We start from the raw sequence: 15,292 nt of genomic DNA, 5'->3' as shown, positions 1-15,292 counted from the left end.
GATGTTTATTGAGGCAGATGATTTTTTTAAAAAAACGTGGAAAATGCCCATCCTTGACATTGAAGCCACAAAGAGAGCTTATAATTATGAATGCTTTTGATTTCAGAAGCTGACAAAGGAATTTAAGAATGAAATATGAAAATAAGAGCTTTTTATACGTTTAAAAGAAGCAAATGTAATTAAAATGAATTAGTATTTTACCTTAAAATGTGTATAGGGAGGCAAGCTATGAGTATAACAAGACAATTCATACTTAAAAATCACAAAATTGATATTTGGCAGGTTTTTAAAAATACTTTTTGAATCATCCTTAGCTAATAGGTAAAAGCAACAGAGGCGATATCATTTTTCAAGACCCCCACTCATACCTCCCTCATCTGCCTTATATTTTTTCCCTTTCCTGTATTTAACTTTTAAAATGCATTTTGATATTATTGTGGTATTCTTTATCTCTTGCATCATATATTGAGTTCTTCAATAGTAGAAATTTTGTTTTGTCTATTATTATACCTTTAATCATTGCGCCTGGCACTCAACACATTTTTAAAGAGGTGTTTTATGGTAACTTTGAATGATTGATGGTATGCTATCTAGTGATTAGATCATTTAATTTTAGCCAAATACTGTTTTCAAATCTTTCATAATTCACCTGTATGGAAATAATTATTCAGTTTTTTGTCATTTGAACAGTATATGTCCATATTCTGTAGAGTTACAGGGGTAATGTGTACATAGACACTGAGTCATTAATGCTCCAAAGGGAAGCAAAAGACATATAATCAAATTGCTATAAAGACAGGCAGAATGGGAAATGGCCTAAGAGAATCCAAAAGGTGTACTTTGGGACAATCATGATTACAGTAGCATTCAGGAAGAACTGGAGTGGGATATTACAGGAAAGCAGAGCATCTTATGAGGCAATGGTATTAATACTGATTTAAGAGCTTGAATGTCTAAACAAGAGTAACCAAGGAAATATGAAAGACCAAATCCCAGAAGTAGAGAAAATCAAAGAATTAAATAAAAAATGTCAGAAAATCCTGTTGACAGATGATTGTGAAGAATGGAATTCCAAGACTTAGCTATATGTTGAGAAAGTTATTTTATACTAGAGGCCCGGTGCACAAAATTCGTGCACGGGGTTGTGTGTCCCTCAGCCCAGCCTGTACCCTCTCCAATCTGGGACCCCTCAAGGGATGTCCCACTGACCATTTAGGCCTGATCCCAGTAGGATCGGGCCTAAACGGGCAGTCGGGCATCCCTCTCACAATCCAGGACTACTGGCTCCCAACTGCTCACCTGCCTACCTTCCTGATTGCCCCTAACCACTTCGGCCTGCCAGCCTGATCACCCCCTTATCACTCCCCTGCCAGCCTGATTGCCCCTAACTTCTCTCCGCTGCAGGCCTGGTCACCCCTAACTGCTCTCCCCTGCAGGCCTGGTCATCCCCAACTGCCCTCCCTTGCAGGCCTGGTCCCTCCCAACTGCCCTTCCCTGCTGGCCATCTTGTGGTGGCCATCTTGTGTCCACATGGGGAAGCCATCTTTGACCACATGGGGGCAGCCATCTTGTGTGCTGTAATGATGGTCAATTTGCATATTACTCTTTTATTAGATAGGATAGAGGCCTAGTGCATGGGTGGGGGCCTGCTGGTTTGCCCTGAAGGGTGTCCCAGATCAGGGTGGGGGCTCCCTTGGGGGGTGGGGCAGCCTGGGCCAGGGGCCTGTGGTGGTTTGCAGGTCAACCACACCCCCCAGTGACCCAAGCAGAGGCCCTGGTATCTGGGATATATATAATTGAAACTTTGTAGCCTTGAATGGAGGCCAGGGCCGGCTAAGCTGGGCAGGAAGCTTGGCTTCCTCCATTGCCGGGGAAACCCAAGCCTCGCTCCATGGCCGCAGCCATATTGGTTGGGTTAATTTGCATACTTGCTCCTGATTGGCTGGTGGGCGTGGCTTGTGGGCATAGTGGAGGTATGGTCAATTTGCATGTTTCTCTTTTATTAGTGTAGATATTTTTAGGACAATAAGTAAATATCTGGGCTTCACAACCGAAGGAGATATTTACTAAACTCGTAAGAGACCACTATGAGTGTCACTGTTGCTATAAGCAGGTTTTAAAAATGGCACGGCTTTAGCTTTAGAACAATGGTTCTCAACCTTTCTAATGCCGCGACCCTTTAATACAGTTCCTCATGTTGTGGTGACCCCCAACCATAAAATTATTTTTGTTGCTACTTCATAACTGTAATTTTGCTACTGTTAATGAATCATAATGTAAATATCTGTGTTTTCTGATGGTCTTAGGCTCTACAGCAGCGGTTCTCAAGAAACATAAAAAATAGAGAGTATGTGGGAAATTTTCCAGGTAGGAAGTCAAAGCATGAGCCAATGGTCTAGACTCAATAGTTAACCACGGCTTCAGGTAGTACAGTAGGATCCGGGATGCTTGAAACTAGATGATACAGAGTGGTTTGGAGTGAAAAAAAGTTGGGATAGATAAAAGTTGCAAACATTATTAACATGAAAACTATATAGATAAATTTTAAAATAACATGGACTGGAAAGCCCTTTAGGGGCTTCATGGGCTCTAAAACAAACAAACAAACAAACAATTTTAAAAAGATATTCAAAATGATTTCTCTAGCAGTAATTGCATGGTATTGGGCAATTATAAAGTAATTGAATTAAAAGGATTGTAAGGTTGTGAGCATCTAAATAGGAAGACAACAACAACAAAGCAAGGCCTAGGTGTCTCTTGAAAGAAAAAGGAGAGGAATGAGGTGCAAATTGTCAGGTTAGTGAGGGGTGTGATGGAAAGCAAATGGGAGAGTTTGGAAAAGAATCTAGGTCAGTGTGTGCATGCTCATTTGGCAATGATAACAGGATATTTATTTGAGTAAAGATCTTAGAAGCAGATGAAAATATAAAATTGAAGCCTTGGTAAGTAGTTGGGGCTAGAGAGTTACATCTGAATATTATTAATATAAAATAGCTAACTGAATGGCTGTCTTCCTTAAGAAAAACCTAATAAACAAAGATTAAAAAACAAAACTGATACTTGGGAGGCCATTATTATTACAGATCAGGAAGGAGAAAAGCCAACAAAGAAATCACCTGATGACAATGATAATGATAATGATGATGTAATAGCTATAGATATGTCAGTTATTGAGCAGTTATTATGAGCCAGGAACTGTGATAAGAGTTTTACATTAATGCACCTACCACCACCTTTGGACAGAGATAAATGTAGTGGAATCCAGTAAAATTTAAAAGCGATATCTTAGTTATCAAGAGAGGGCGATTTTCATTAAGTTAAAATAATCAAAGGTCATGGTCAAATCTATTAAAACAAGAAACAGATTAAGAAAGTTGCTGGGGTCTGGCTAAGCTGGGTATAGCAACCTGGAAAGTCTGCAAAGGAGAAGCAATGACTTTAGGAAAGGCAGCTTGAAAGCTCTCTGCTGTTCAATTAGTGTGAGAGCCAAAAAAGGCCGAAGAATTCATGTGGAAAAATCATGACTTCTTACTGAAATGAACATGGTATTACTATGACTGTTTAAGAGATTACAGATGATTCCCAACTGAAATTACAGATGATTTATGAATACAATTACACCTGCAATTCTCTTCAAAAATGTTCTACAGTGGTTTTTATAGAATCAATAAAATGATAATAATGATTTATTTCCATAAAATAAATAATAGTCAGAACAATAATCATCTATCATACATATAGATTTCTAATAACTAAGGAATATATTACCACTGATACTTAAAACTCTTCAAAATAGATTTTATTACATGAATTTTATAGGTAACAAAATTGAGACCTAGACTGCTTAAGTATTTGCCCAGTTCATCCAACTGAAAGTGCCAGAAACAGACTTTGAGAACCGGAGCTTCATGATCCAATAGCATCCCCTTTTCCCACTGTGCGTGTCTTCTTCTGTGGCATTTTTGTATCTACCTCTCTGTTCCTGAGTATAAAAATATATATTATTTACATCAATAAACTACTACGTATAACTCTCTTTTAACAGTTTTATCATTAACCCATAATGTTGGAGAACCAGCCTCAAAATATTTGACAGTTTGATTGTTTTAATCCTTAAAAGGTGGTCTATGTTATAAAATTGGCCAGGGCAAGCATAATACCATCCCTGTGTGAATCTCGTAGTTCTATTGAAAATAAACAAGGAATGTCGCAAATGTGAATTGTGTTCCAGAATGCTAGGAAGATACCAGCTTAAGAGTGAAAAATGAGGGATTCACCATTATAGTAAATTCTCTGCTGACAGATGAATTGTTTTTATGTTTTTGTAATACCCACAAAATTTCCATCTGAGGTCATTTTTAATTTATACCACGCATTATCTCTCTTGATCCACCTTTTTCTCAAGGTATGTGAGACTGAGGTTTTGTTTTCATTATCCCACCCACATGTGGTTGGCCTACACAAACAGACACACGCCCTGCCTGGCTTATTTCCAACACAAATACCAATGGTATTCACACCCTGGGAAGAAGAATATCTTGGTTAAAAGTTGACGTGGAGGTTAATGTCCAAATCAAAGCTTATATTGCACAGTTAAATGCTAGGAAAATGATGGTGTTGTAGAAAGAGAGTACTCAGGAGCTTAAAGGAATATATGTATTATTTGTTTTTGGCACCTAAGAAAAATTAGTTAACATCTTCACAGAAAGCGAAAAAAGGCACATCATTTGAGGAAGGTCAAAAATCTCACAGGCACTTAAGAAGCCTCTTTTTCCTGAACATACCACCAGTCAGTTCTATTATTTTAATAATTACATTTTACACACACACAAACACACACACACACATACACCGAACACATGTGAGGAAAAGAAATATGTTATCTGTGAGTGAACGATATTCAGAGTTAGTAATGCCACAAGTGCTTGCCTACTAATTTTACCTTTAAAAATATACACAGAACATTTAGGTAAAAAACTTAACTGGGGAGAAACCAGATAGGAGGAAGGATGGGTTTCAAACTTAGCGAACACTTGGGCAAATTCCAAACCAAGGAGAAGTTTGGGGAGGCGCACTGTGAAATTAGGGAAGAGCTGAGAGGTGGGCGATTCGAGTACGTGCTGATGGATGTGAAAGACATTTAAAAAGGATAAAGAACCATCGGGATCAAGGGATGCATCAATTCTCAGGCAGGTTTGGAGGTGCTAAACACATTAAAACGCCTTCTCTCTATTTTGCTGAGCTGGTTGTGTTATCATGTATGTTTCAGTTCAGCAACACCTCCCCAACCTCAAGTTACCCTTACATGACATTTTAATCCGCACACATTTACTTCTGAATTCCTTGTCCCCAACCACAAGAATTTTACTTTGAGTGTATGTGGATTTTGAGTCATTCCAGTTGAGAATAATTAGAAAAAGATGAAAGTAGGAGATGGGGAAGGAAAAGGGTGGTGAAAAAGAGGAGAAAAGGTTTTGGCAAAGCATCCCTGGGAAAGATAAAGGAAGCCCGGTGCTCAGAATCCTTTCCCAGGAAGTAAGCTAAGACATTTGTAAAAGGGATGGATGGTGCCAGGTCACAGTGCTCTCCTCGCACAAGGTTCCTTAGAGTGAAAGTTAAGGCCACGGAGCCCTGTGATTGGCCAAGGAGGGTGAACACCTATCTACCCCACTGTGGCAGACTGAATGGGTTAAAAATGGTCATAGGCAACTTTTTTTCCATCTTAAGTATTCCAACTGCATTATGTCTACTATGGAACCAAAAGTCCAAGTCATAATCAGAAAGACATTAAATATTTGGATGGAAGAACAGACCCCGAAGAAAAGGAAATACTTCTTAACTTAATTCATGCGAATTGTCAGCAACAGAGCAGAATTTTGAAGCATTTAATTTCAACACAGGAAGAAGGAAAAAATGAACTGAATGTAATTGTAGACTATGAATTATTGCCTATATAGGATAAATACAATAATGTTTCTATGCTTTGCAACTAATATATAGTGTGTATAACTTTATTTTATGAACAAAAACAATGTTTTAGAAAACCTTTATTAAAGAGGTTAATCTGAACACACACACACCCCATTCCTCCAACACTCTTAGTGCCCTCAGGCAAGAACTACAAATTTGGGTGACTTCTGCCTTAGCCAGGGAAACTAAATGATGCCTTTTCCTTGTAGCTGTGATGTGAGAGAGTGATGGAGATTGTGATGTGATAAGCTTCAGAAAACATGTCCAGTTAAAAAAAAAGTGAATTCAATTTTCCTAAACCAGTTTGTAAATAAAAGAAATAGGTCTGTGGGCCACAAAGAACTTTCTCATTCTGTCAGTTTCAACCTCTCCAATGTCTCAAATCCCTTAACAGCGAAGTGTCTTACCACAAGGCGTTCAGGATTCTGTGAGTGGGAAAGGCATACTAAAATGAACATACAAACCAGCCAAACCTTGCATTTAACAAACATGTGCTTTCCTGTCCTTGTGGTTTTCAACTTTCATTTCTGATGTTATTTCTCTTTTCAAGTGCTTTGTGCGTATGTTTTGTTGGTGTATAATATGTGTCCCTACTTTGAGAAGAAGCTCATCACAATGATAGCCACATTTGTCTGGCTTTAGCAAAATAAGTACTGGGGAACTATTGCACTTGTAGCATAAAAACACAAACATGAAGACACAAAAACACACAAAACACACACACAAATTCACAAGCATACACACACAGACATACAAAAATACATAAACATGCAAACACATATGCACATACAAATACACAAACACATATACATGCAAGCACACAAATACACTAACACATACACATAAAAACACACAGAAATACAGAAGCATGTTTGAGCCTTCTGTCAGGCCTTCTAAAACAGGCGTCCTCAAACTACGGCCCGCGGGCCACATGCGGGTGTTTTTGCCATTTTGTTTTTTTACTTCAAAATAAGATATGTGCAGTGTGCATAGGAATTTGTTCATAGTTTTTTTTTAAACTATAGTCTGGCCCTCCAATGGTCTGAGGGACAGTGAACTGGCCCCCTGTTTATAAAGTTTGAGGACCCCTGTTCTAAAAGGTATACAGACTCCTGTAAGAGAATATATTGGGTTTTTAAAAGGAAGGGTGAACTAGAGTTTGTCCTTACTATATGGATCAGAGTCTGTCTAGAGCTCACTCCTCATTAATGGCCCATGAAATATATACTGGCCAGTTCCAAGCCTAAGCCTCAGAGGCCCTGAATATCTCTGCTTGGTTTCTTGGGAGTCTGATAACACCTGAGAAATTAGCCCAGGGCAACTTGCTGTAGGTTGAGACACATGGACAGAACCCGCCGATCTCAATTACCCCCGACAACCAGCTTTCAGCCAACCTGCCACCTGACCACACACACTTGACCAACCTGACATGAGAGCAACTGAGCCTGGCTTGTGGTGCTAAACACACACACACACATACACACTCACACCTGGCCTAGGAGTCCAGAAGCTGAAGGAGGATTCTTGGGAAAGTAGAGAAGTTACAGGCTTCCTGCTGCTTTATGCCAGTGCGGTGGGTCAGCAGATCATCTGTGAGCTGCAAACTGGCTTCTGCTTATGTTTCCCTCCTTGTGGCCCACCCGTGTGGACACACCTGTGGGAAGAAATTGTGGGATATGGAGTTCAGGTTCTGTCTAAGCCAAGTTAACACATGACAAAGCCATCTCAAGTAGCAAGGCCTTTTATGACCTAGTCTTGGATGTCACATAGTGTCAATTTCACCATATCCTGTTCTTCAAAGTCATCACAGTCCCACCCAGAATAAAAGAACCCACATCATCTCCTTAGGAGAAATGCCAATGAATCTGCGGTCATATTTTAAAAGGACCACAATGGCTCTGTCCCTGTGTGTGTGTGTGTGTGTGTGTGTGTGTGTGTGTGTGTGTATGGGTGTGTATGTGTGCACGTGCGCACACACACATGTGTAAGAAAGAGAGAAGAGAAAGAGACAGAGGCAGAGCCACAAAGACACAGAGATTGAGAGAAATTGAATGATAGAGGAAAGATCGTAACATCTTACAATTGGAAAATCTGGGTGTAGGAGATAGGAGATAAGTAATATATTTTTTTTTATTGCTCTTGCAACTTTTCTATCAGTTTTAACTTTTTGAAAAGAAGATGAGAGAATGGAAGAAGCAACCTAAGGAGAAGTAGTTGTCTACCCACATGTATAATACATGATTTCTCATTGTAATGTGGTCAAATAGGTTATTTGAAAGGAAGAAATGTTCACGAGGAAAAACCTAACTGTCAGCACATAACCCATTTGCCATGACCGCTTCCCTTCCCAAATGTCGCTGGCTTGACACTATAAAAAAAGAGAACTACGCTGAATATGTACTTGGCTTGGACCACTTAGAGTTGTTTAGACACTTACATTATTTAGTCACTTCAATAATTTGCTATTTTTCTTCTAAATGGGAAAACAACAACTTTGTGTAGCCCTGTTCCTTAAACTTGAGGATACATTATGGGCATTTCTGCTAAACAGATGTTTTCTTGTTTGCATGTAAATGAAGCTGCTAAAATTTTATAATCCAACCTTTCATGTGTTCCTAATAGACTTGTTCTGGTGCTTGGACTGAAGCTTGCCTATTTGCCAGGAGAACTATTTTCCTGAGTGCCAAAAGTTCCAATCTCTCCGTGGCTGCTTCTTCCTGTCATTCCTTCAGCTTCTGCACGAATGTCAGGGCTCCTGCCCTGTTTGCAATCCTTCTTCCCTTTCTCAGATGGTTCCTAATTATAGCTTCAGTCCAGGGTTGAATGTGAGCATTTCAATCATTCCCCGCGCCCCCCTATTTCCCAAAGAGACTATTATTCTCTTATAAAAGCCTTATAGAGAAGACATTGGGAATTCAGAACAATTTTATTTTGTGCTTATCTTCCAAGGACATGAGATCAGGATCCAGATGTTGTGACTTAGCCAAGGGCAGGGTTGTTCCCTAGCAGAGGAAAACTGAAGTTGTGCATGCAAAAGAGAAAACAGGAAAGGAGATGCTTACGCCTGAAAGTTCGAGTTCGGTGCACATGCATAGCCACTTCCAATATATTTATTGAGAGAGAGAGAACAGGAAGATGTTAAAAAACTGAGAGGTCCTTTGATTCTAACCACTGCAAACGCAGTTGAAAAATAATAAAAAGATTACATCACAAATGCAAATACATGTGAGCAGCGTCATTGAGAAAATGGGCGATCATATTTTATGCATGAAGGAAGGTTCAAGTCGGAGTGGCGCCAGGGAAAGGTTTCAAAAGTGGCCTCCCCTTTCTCAGTCATCCTGGCCTCCCTTCTTTGTTCATTTTTATGTTCCTGAGGTTCCTTCTTCCTATTTTTCCCCCCTGTTTTTTTTTTTTACCAAATGAAATACAGTAAGAAAATAACCTTTTTATTTATTATTCCCTGTTTTGTCTCTTTATACTTCCCACTACATGTTAGCTTAATTTGATAAGATATTATAAGAAGAAAAATAAAACTGTTTTTATTTTAACTTTTTCAACAGTTAATATCATTATTGTTAAAACATTTACCAAAGTTTCTAGTGAAGTCCCTTAACATCCCCTTCTTCTTTCATTCATCTCCATTCAGGTTTAGAGTCAAATACCTTGTCAGGAAGTTTGCGCTGGCTGACATGTTACTTGAAGCCTTAATTTTAATTAAATGGAATTATTTGATAGAAAAAATATTTAATTGAAATTTCAAAATCTCAGTACCAAAACTGGTATGATTTCAATAGCTCATAAGAAAGACAATTTTATCCCAGGTATATGCAGATGTCATTATTTTAAACACTGTCTCTAATCAACTCTGAATGTGTTTAAATATGAGAAGTTTTCACCTTGAAATGGGACTGAGAGGGCAAAACCAACAACAGTCTATTGGTGCAATTGTCAGCTTGTGTGGAAATCTGCCAGTCACTGTTGGAAGGCTGAGTGGTGTATCCTAATTAGTGTGGGTGCATATTGTGCCCTCTTATCAATTCCAGACAAGGAATGACCTGCTCATTCTGACTCTTCCTTCAGCTGAAGGGTCATTACATATGAAGATGCCAAAGCTGTATACCATCTGAAGGAAAATTTTCTTAGAAGAAAGCTAACTCCTATCAAAGCTGTCTTGTCCATTCCAGGCAAGATAGCCCTAGAGAGATCTATCTATCTTGATAGACCTATATAAAAATAGATAGATAGATAGATAGATAGATAGATAGATAGATAGATAGATAGATAGATAGAAATAGATGATATATAGGTAGATAGATGATGATGATGATAGATAGATAGATAGATAGATAGATAGATAGATAGATAGATAGATAGATAGATGATAGATAAATAGGTAGATATGACATAAATAGATTTTTCTCACCAGGTGTTATACAATACAGATCATATTATATTTGATATACAATAGTGTGATATTATACTACATATTACATATATATTCTACTCATCATTCCAGTGATATTATTAACCAGTTATAGGGTGGTTAAAGGTAGACTTTGAAAATGTTGCATTAAGATTAAGCTTAAACCTCTGCCCCTTACCAAGTCATGCTATTTCAGACCTTTATGAACATCTAGTTTATTTATCATCAACTGAGAAAAAAAATCTCCTTTATGTTTTTAGCAGGTGCTCAATCCATTTCTACTTGTTATAGTCTTTGGTGTCAAATAGACTTGAGTTTATAGCTTAGCTGCACTTCTCTCCAGCTTGGGGGTCCGGAGGAACCCTCTGAATCTGTTTTCCGAATGAGGGTAATATAGTCTGCTTCATGGGTTTGTGGGGATTTAATATACAACATTCTGATTATAGAGACCAACAAATAGTTGGTTCATAAATACAAGTTTCTTTATTCGTCCTTCCAGTTCTGGGAAGCCCATTAACTTCCAAATAGAACTGTTCCTCTGTTGAATTGGTATAGTTATTAGAAAGTTCTTCTTATATTACAATATGCTTTTCTCTTTTTCTCACCTACTCATCTCATTTGTGACTTTGAGCTTCCCAGAAGTAGTGTCTGCCTACTCTTATAGGCCAGTGGGGGTTATTTAAGGTAGAATAAGTTTGTTACTTTCCAGGTGCTATGTATCTTCAGTTCATTGTTCAATTGAGCTCGGCCGGCATGGCTCAGTGGTTGAGCATTGACCTATGAACCAGGAGGTCATGGTGCAACACCCAGGCTTGACACATGCCTGGGTTGCTGGCTCAATCCTCAGAGGAGGGTGTGCAGGAGTCAGCTGATCAATGATTCTCTCTTATCATTGATGTTTCTATCTCTCCCCATCTCCCTTGCTCTCTGAAATCAGTCAAAATATTTTAAAATAAATACTGTTCAATTGATATAGATTCTACACATTTTAACTGGTCAGTCCTACTCTGCTGGACAGAATTAAAAAGGTAAATGACCCAATCCCCTTTTTCCTAAACAATACATTTTCATCACCTAGAATTTCTGGATACTGCATGTCTATTAATTTATTTACTAGACATTTTATCTTACATTGAATTTTCAATTACCTAAAACATAGTAATTTTCATAGAAAAACCCACTGGAATTGCATTTCATAACTTCCTGACCAGAGGCACACAAACCCAAGCACTAGTCCCACATGTTGGTTGCCCACATAATTGAAACTTCCTCTGGGTCAATAGGTTGGAATGTTTAAACCACTTAACAGAATGTGTAATTATACGCAGTGTATCACTGTATATGGTAACATGAATTATACTTTCATAAAACATCTTTTCTTTCTTCAGTTAGTGAGCAACCACCACCCCTTCTCTTAGGTTTAATGTGAAAGTGACAAGGATGACAGGAAAAAATAGAGATAAAGGTGAGAGAGGTGTGTGTGTATATATATATATATATATATATAATTTCATGTGTATTTGCATTCAATGTTGTTAAATTATAATTATTCTCACTTTACTCTTTCATTAATACCAACTCTTCTTGGGTCTGGAGAAGGCATTAATTATAATTTGTTTTTGGTTATGACAGTACATATGGCACGGAAAATAGAGTTCACATTTAAACTCATTATATATGCTAAGTGATAATCAAATGGTCATTTGTTTTAAAAATGGAATATTAAGTTTCTAACACAATGCCTTTATATGATTAAATGAAATCATATAAAGCCATTGTGTTAGAAACTTAATAATAATATGAAGTGGTAAGGTGTATATATTTTAAAATATAATTTTACTGAAAATAACATTTCTGAAAGTCCATTTAAAAATAGACTTGTGCTAAGTATCCTTTATCTGTTTTTTGTTTGTTTGTTTTTTGTTTTTGTTTTTGTTTTTTACAATTAGTATCCAGGAACTCAAGTGTAGTATTTATTAAAGATAATTTTGAAATGAAGATTAAGATAAATGTTATAAAAAAAACTTTGCTTTAAACTTACTCAAATCAAGACATCCGAGATGAATCATATTTTAGGAAACATAAAACATAAAACAATAAAATATATATTTGTCTACCTGATCCAAAATAGTTATCACCATCTTTTAAATAGCAAAAAAATATAAATAGCAGCAGCTATTGTCAACAATGCCTTCTGCTTTCTTATTTTTTGTTTTGCCTTATCAACTTAATTCTTTTATGTTCCTCACTAGGAAGTTGAGTGTCATTCCACTCTTTGTTCCAATTTCATCTGAAGGACAAAGAATATTCAAAAAGAGAGAATTTGTCCTCCTGATAGTCTCAGAGTTTTGACTTTCCTTCAGTGCTCATCATTCCCACACATCCCCAGTCCACCAGGTTTAAATGCAGCTGATTCCATGGAGCATTCATTTACTATAACCTGACCCTGACACTGACCCCAGAACTTTGCATCCCCCTGGTCACAGTGATTGTCCTGGCAAGGATATGGTACCCAATGCCATTCAATGAGACTCAATTGCTAGACTTTAAATTACTGTTGAAAAAAGAACATTGTTCTTTCTGCTAAGAGATGCTGAAAAAGATAGAGTGTATTTCTTAATCATTTTGCAACTATCTAGTAACCAGGATTGAAAACCCTGCAGGAAAGCCGAGCAAATAGAATAGATTGAAGCTAAAGCTTAAAAATCTTAATTGCTCCCCCTTGTTCCAGCTTGCCTGATAAATTCTGCCCTTTTTTGCCTTTATTTCTTTCTGTAGGTGATTTGAGTTGAATTTTCTATTAGTTGTAACGAAATGAGGCCTAACATACATGTTAATGCAATTTGGAGAACTCGCTTGTCCTTGTAATACCTACTGAAAAAGGCAGCAGTATTGTTTCAAGACTAACAAGTCCAAAAGGCTTAATGTCCTTAGAAATGACTCCAGTTCCTTCACAGTAGCACTTCCCTCCCTATGTATTTGTCTCTTTTGTAGGACTGAATCTCTACATGAACCCTTCTTCTAAGTGTCAATTAGCATCTTCTAAGAATGCTTATCTATTTTTAAGACCGGGACACTGCCATTAATTATTGAATAGAAGTACTGGTACCATTGTCCTGCTAGGGACTTGATAAACTCCATCTTTAGAGGTGAGATCTTTTCTAGAGGAAAAGGATCTGTATTCAGCCTATAAGCTTTAAACTGATGTGTCTGCCTAATGCCCATGTGTTTGTTAAAATTGCATTGAAATCACAATCTGTGTCGTGACATCTTCGAATGCATCCTGCCTAGATTATTTCCTTCCGTGTTGCCTGTATTTAAAGATTTAATCTCATGTGAAAATCACATCTATTTCATATTTCTAAATCTTGACATACATTGCTGGATTTCAAAATGAAATTATAAAAACGATTGCAACACTAATACTTTTTATATACAAAAGTTTTAAAATACAAAAATAAGAGAGAAATAATGAGAAGCAGGAGTCATCCCACCATTGGTAATGTTTTTGCATTTCTACTGTAACATTGTTGGATTAAATTTTAATGGGATCGTACTCTAGATAACATTTGTTAACATCTCTCACACCTAATGTATCCTAAAGATACGTCCATGTCAATACAAATACCTTCTCATCATCACTTAAACACCTGCATTATACTCTCATGAAGAATGTATTTTTATTTAAATTATTTAACCAGTTTCCTATTATTCAGCATGTCTGATAACAATGATTAAGCTAGCAGTAATTACAATTACTGTTGTAGCAAATGCTATGGGTGCTACACATTGAATGTCTCCTTCCTACTGGTAGTGTGTGAGCATATGCTCTTCCATGTTTGGGTTGTAATGCCCTGTGCCTACAGTCTTCCTCTGAGGACATTTCTTAGGCAATCAAGAACTGGTGCTAAAATGGTGAAGGTTCAACGTGAGGCATATTTCACAGTCCACAGTTCCCCTGTAGGATAAGGCTGACATTAGGAATTTATCTGAAAACACACACATGCTTGAACTTCTTAGGTTCCCTTGTACTATTTCCTCTGGTTCTTCCTAGTCTTACTAAATCTCACACATGAATTTTCCTCTTATAGATTACTTCTCATAAACCTGGCCCAAGACATCAATATGGAATTTTTGGTTGAATTTTCCCTTTAGGAAGGAATATGGTGATTCTAAACACTTGAAAGTTATTATAGAAAAAGTTAAGATATATTGAAATTTAATTATAATGAAGGTCTAATAAAAACTTTCAGGATCCTATCTACAAAGCATATCTATTTTGTCAATTCCAGAGCGAACACATTAATAAGTTTTACTCAAAATGTTAAGGTTCTCATGTTTTGGGAAGGCTATTCTGTGTAATACATTATTCATAGGTTGATATGTTTGTGTGATAGCTGCTCTCTGGCTTTTTGGCATTTAGCCCAATTTATATCTAGAAAGAACCCAAGAAATTAAAGAATGTGTTCTCATTCCCTCTTCTATTTGATTATAATGAAACATTTAATATGCAACATAGTAATGTCTGAGTATAAAAGATTATAAAAAATGAGACCTGACTTCAGTCTTTACAATCTTTTGAGGTTATTGGATATATAAATAGAAAACCATAGGTTATTATGAAAATATTATCACAATAATGTTATAAAACAGTACTATCTATTTTTATGGAGCAAAGGAGGAGAATATAAGGCCTTCAATAAAAAAGAGACAAATAATACATACCCAAGGTATTATTGCATTTCTTTGTTCTTTGAAGAAATTTTTTTTAATGCCCTAGGGGGTCTTAAATCGTGAAACAATTACTTTTTCTTTTTTTTCCCTCTTTTTAAATTTTATTATAATGGTAAACACATATTAAATTTAGTCATTTTTTTATTTTTTTAATTTTTTTATTTT

The sequence above is a fragment of the Cnephaeus nilssonii genome, assembly GCF_951640355.1.
Source record: "Cnephaeus nilssonii genome assembly, chromosome: 3".
NCBI lineage: Eukaryota > Metazoa > Chordata > Mammalia > Chiroptera > Vespertilionidae > Cnephaeus > Cnephaeus nilssonii.
This window is presented reverse-complemented; position numbering follows the sequence as displayed.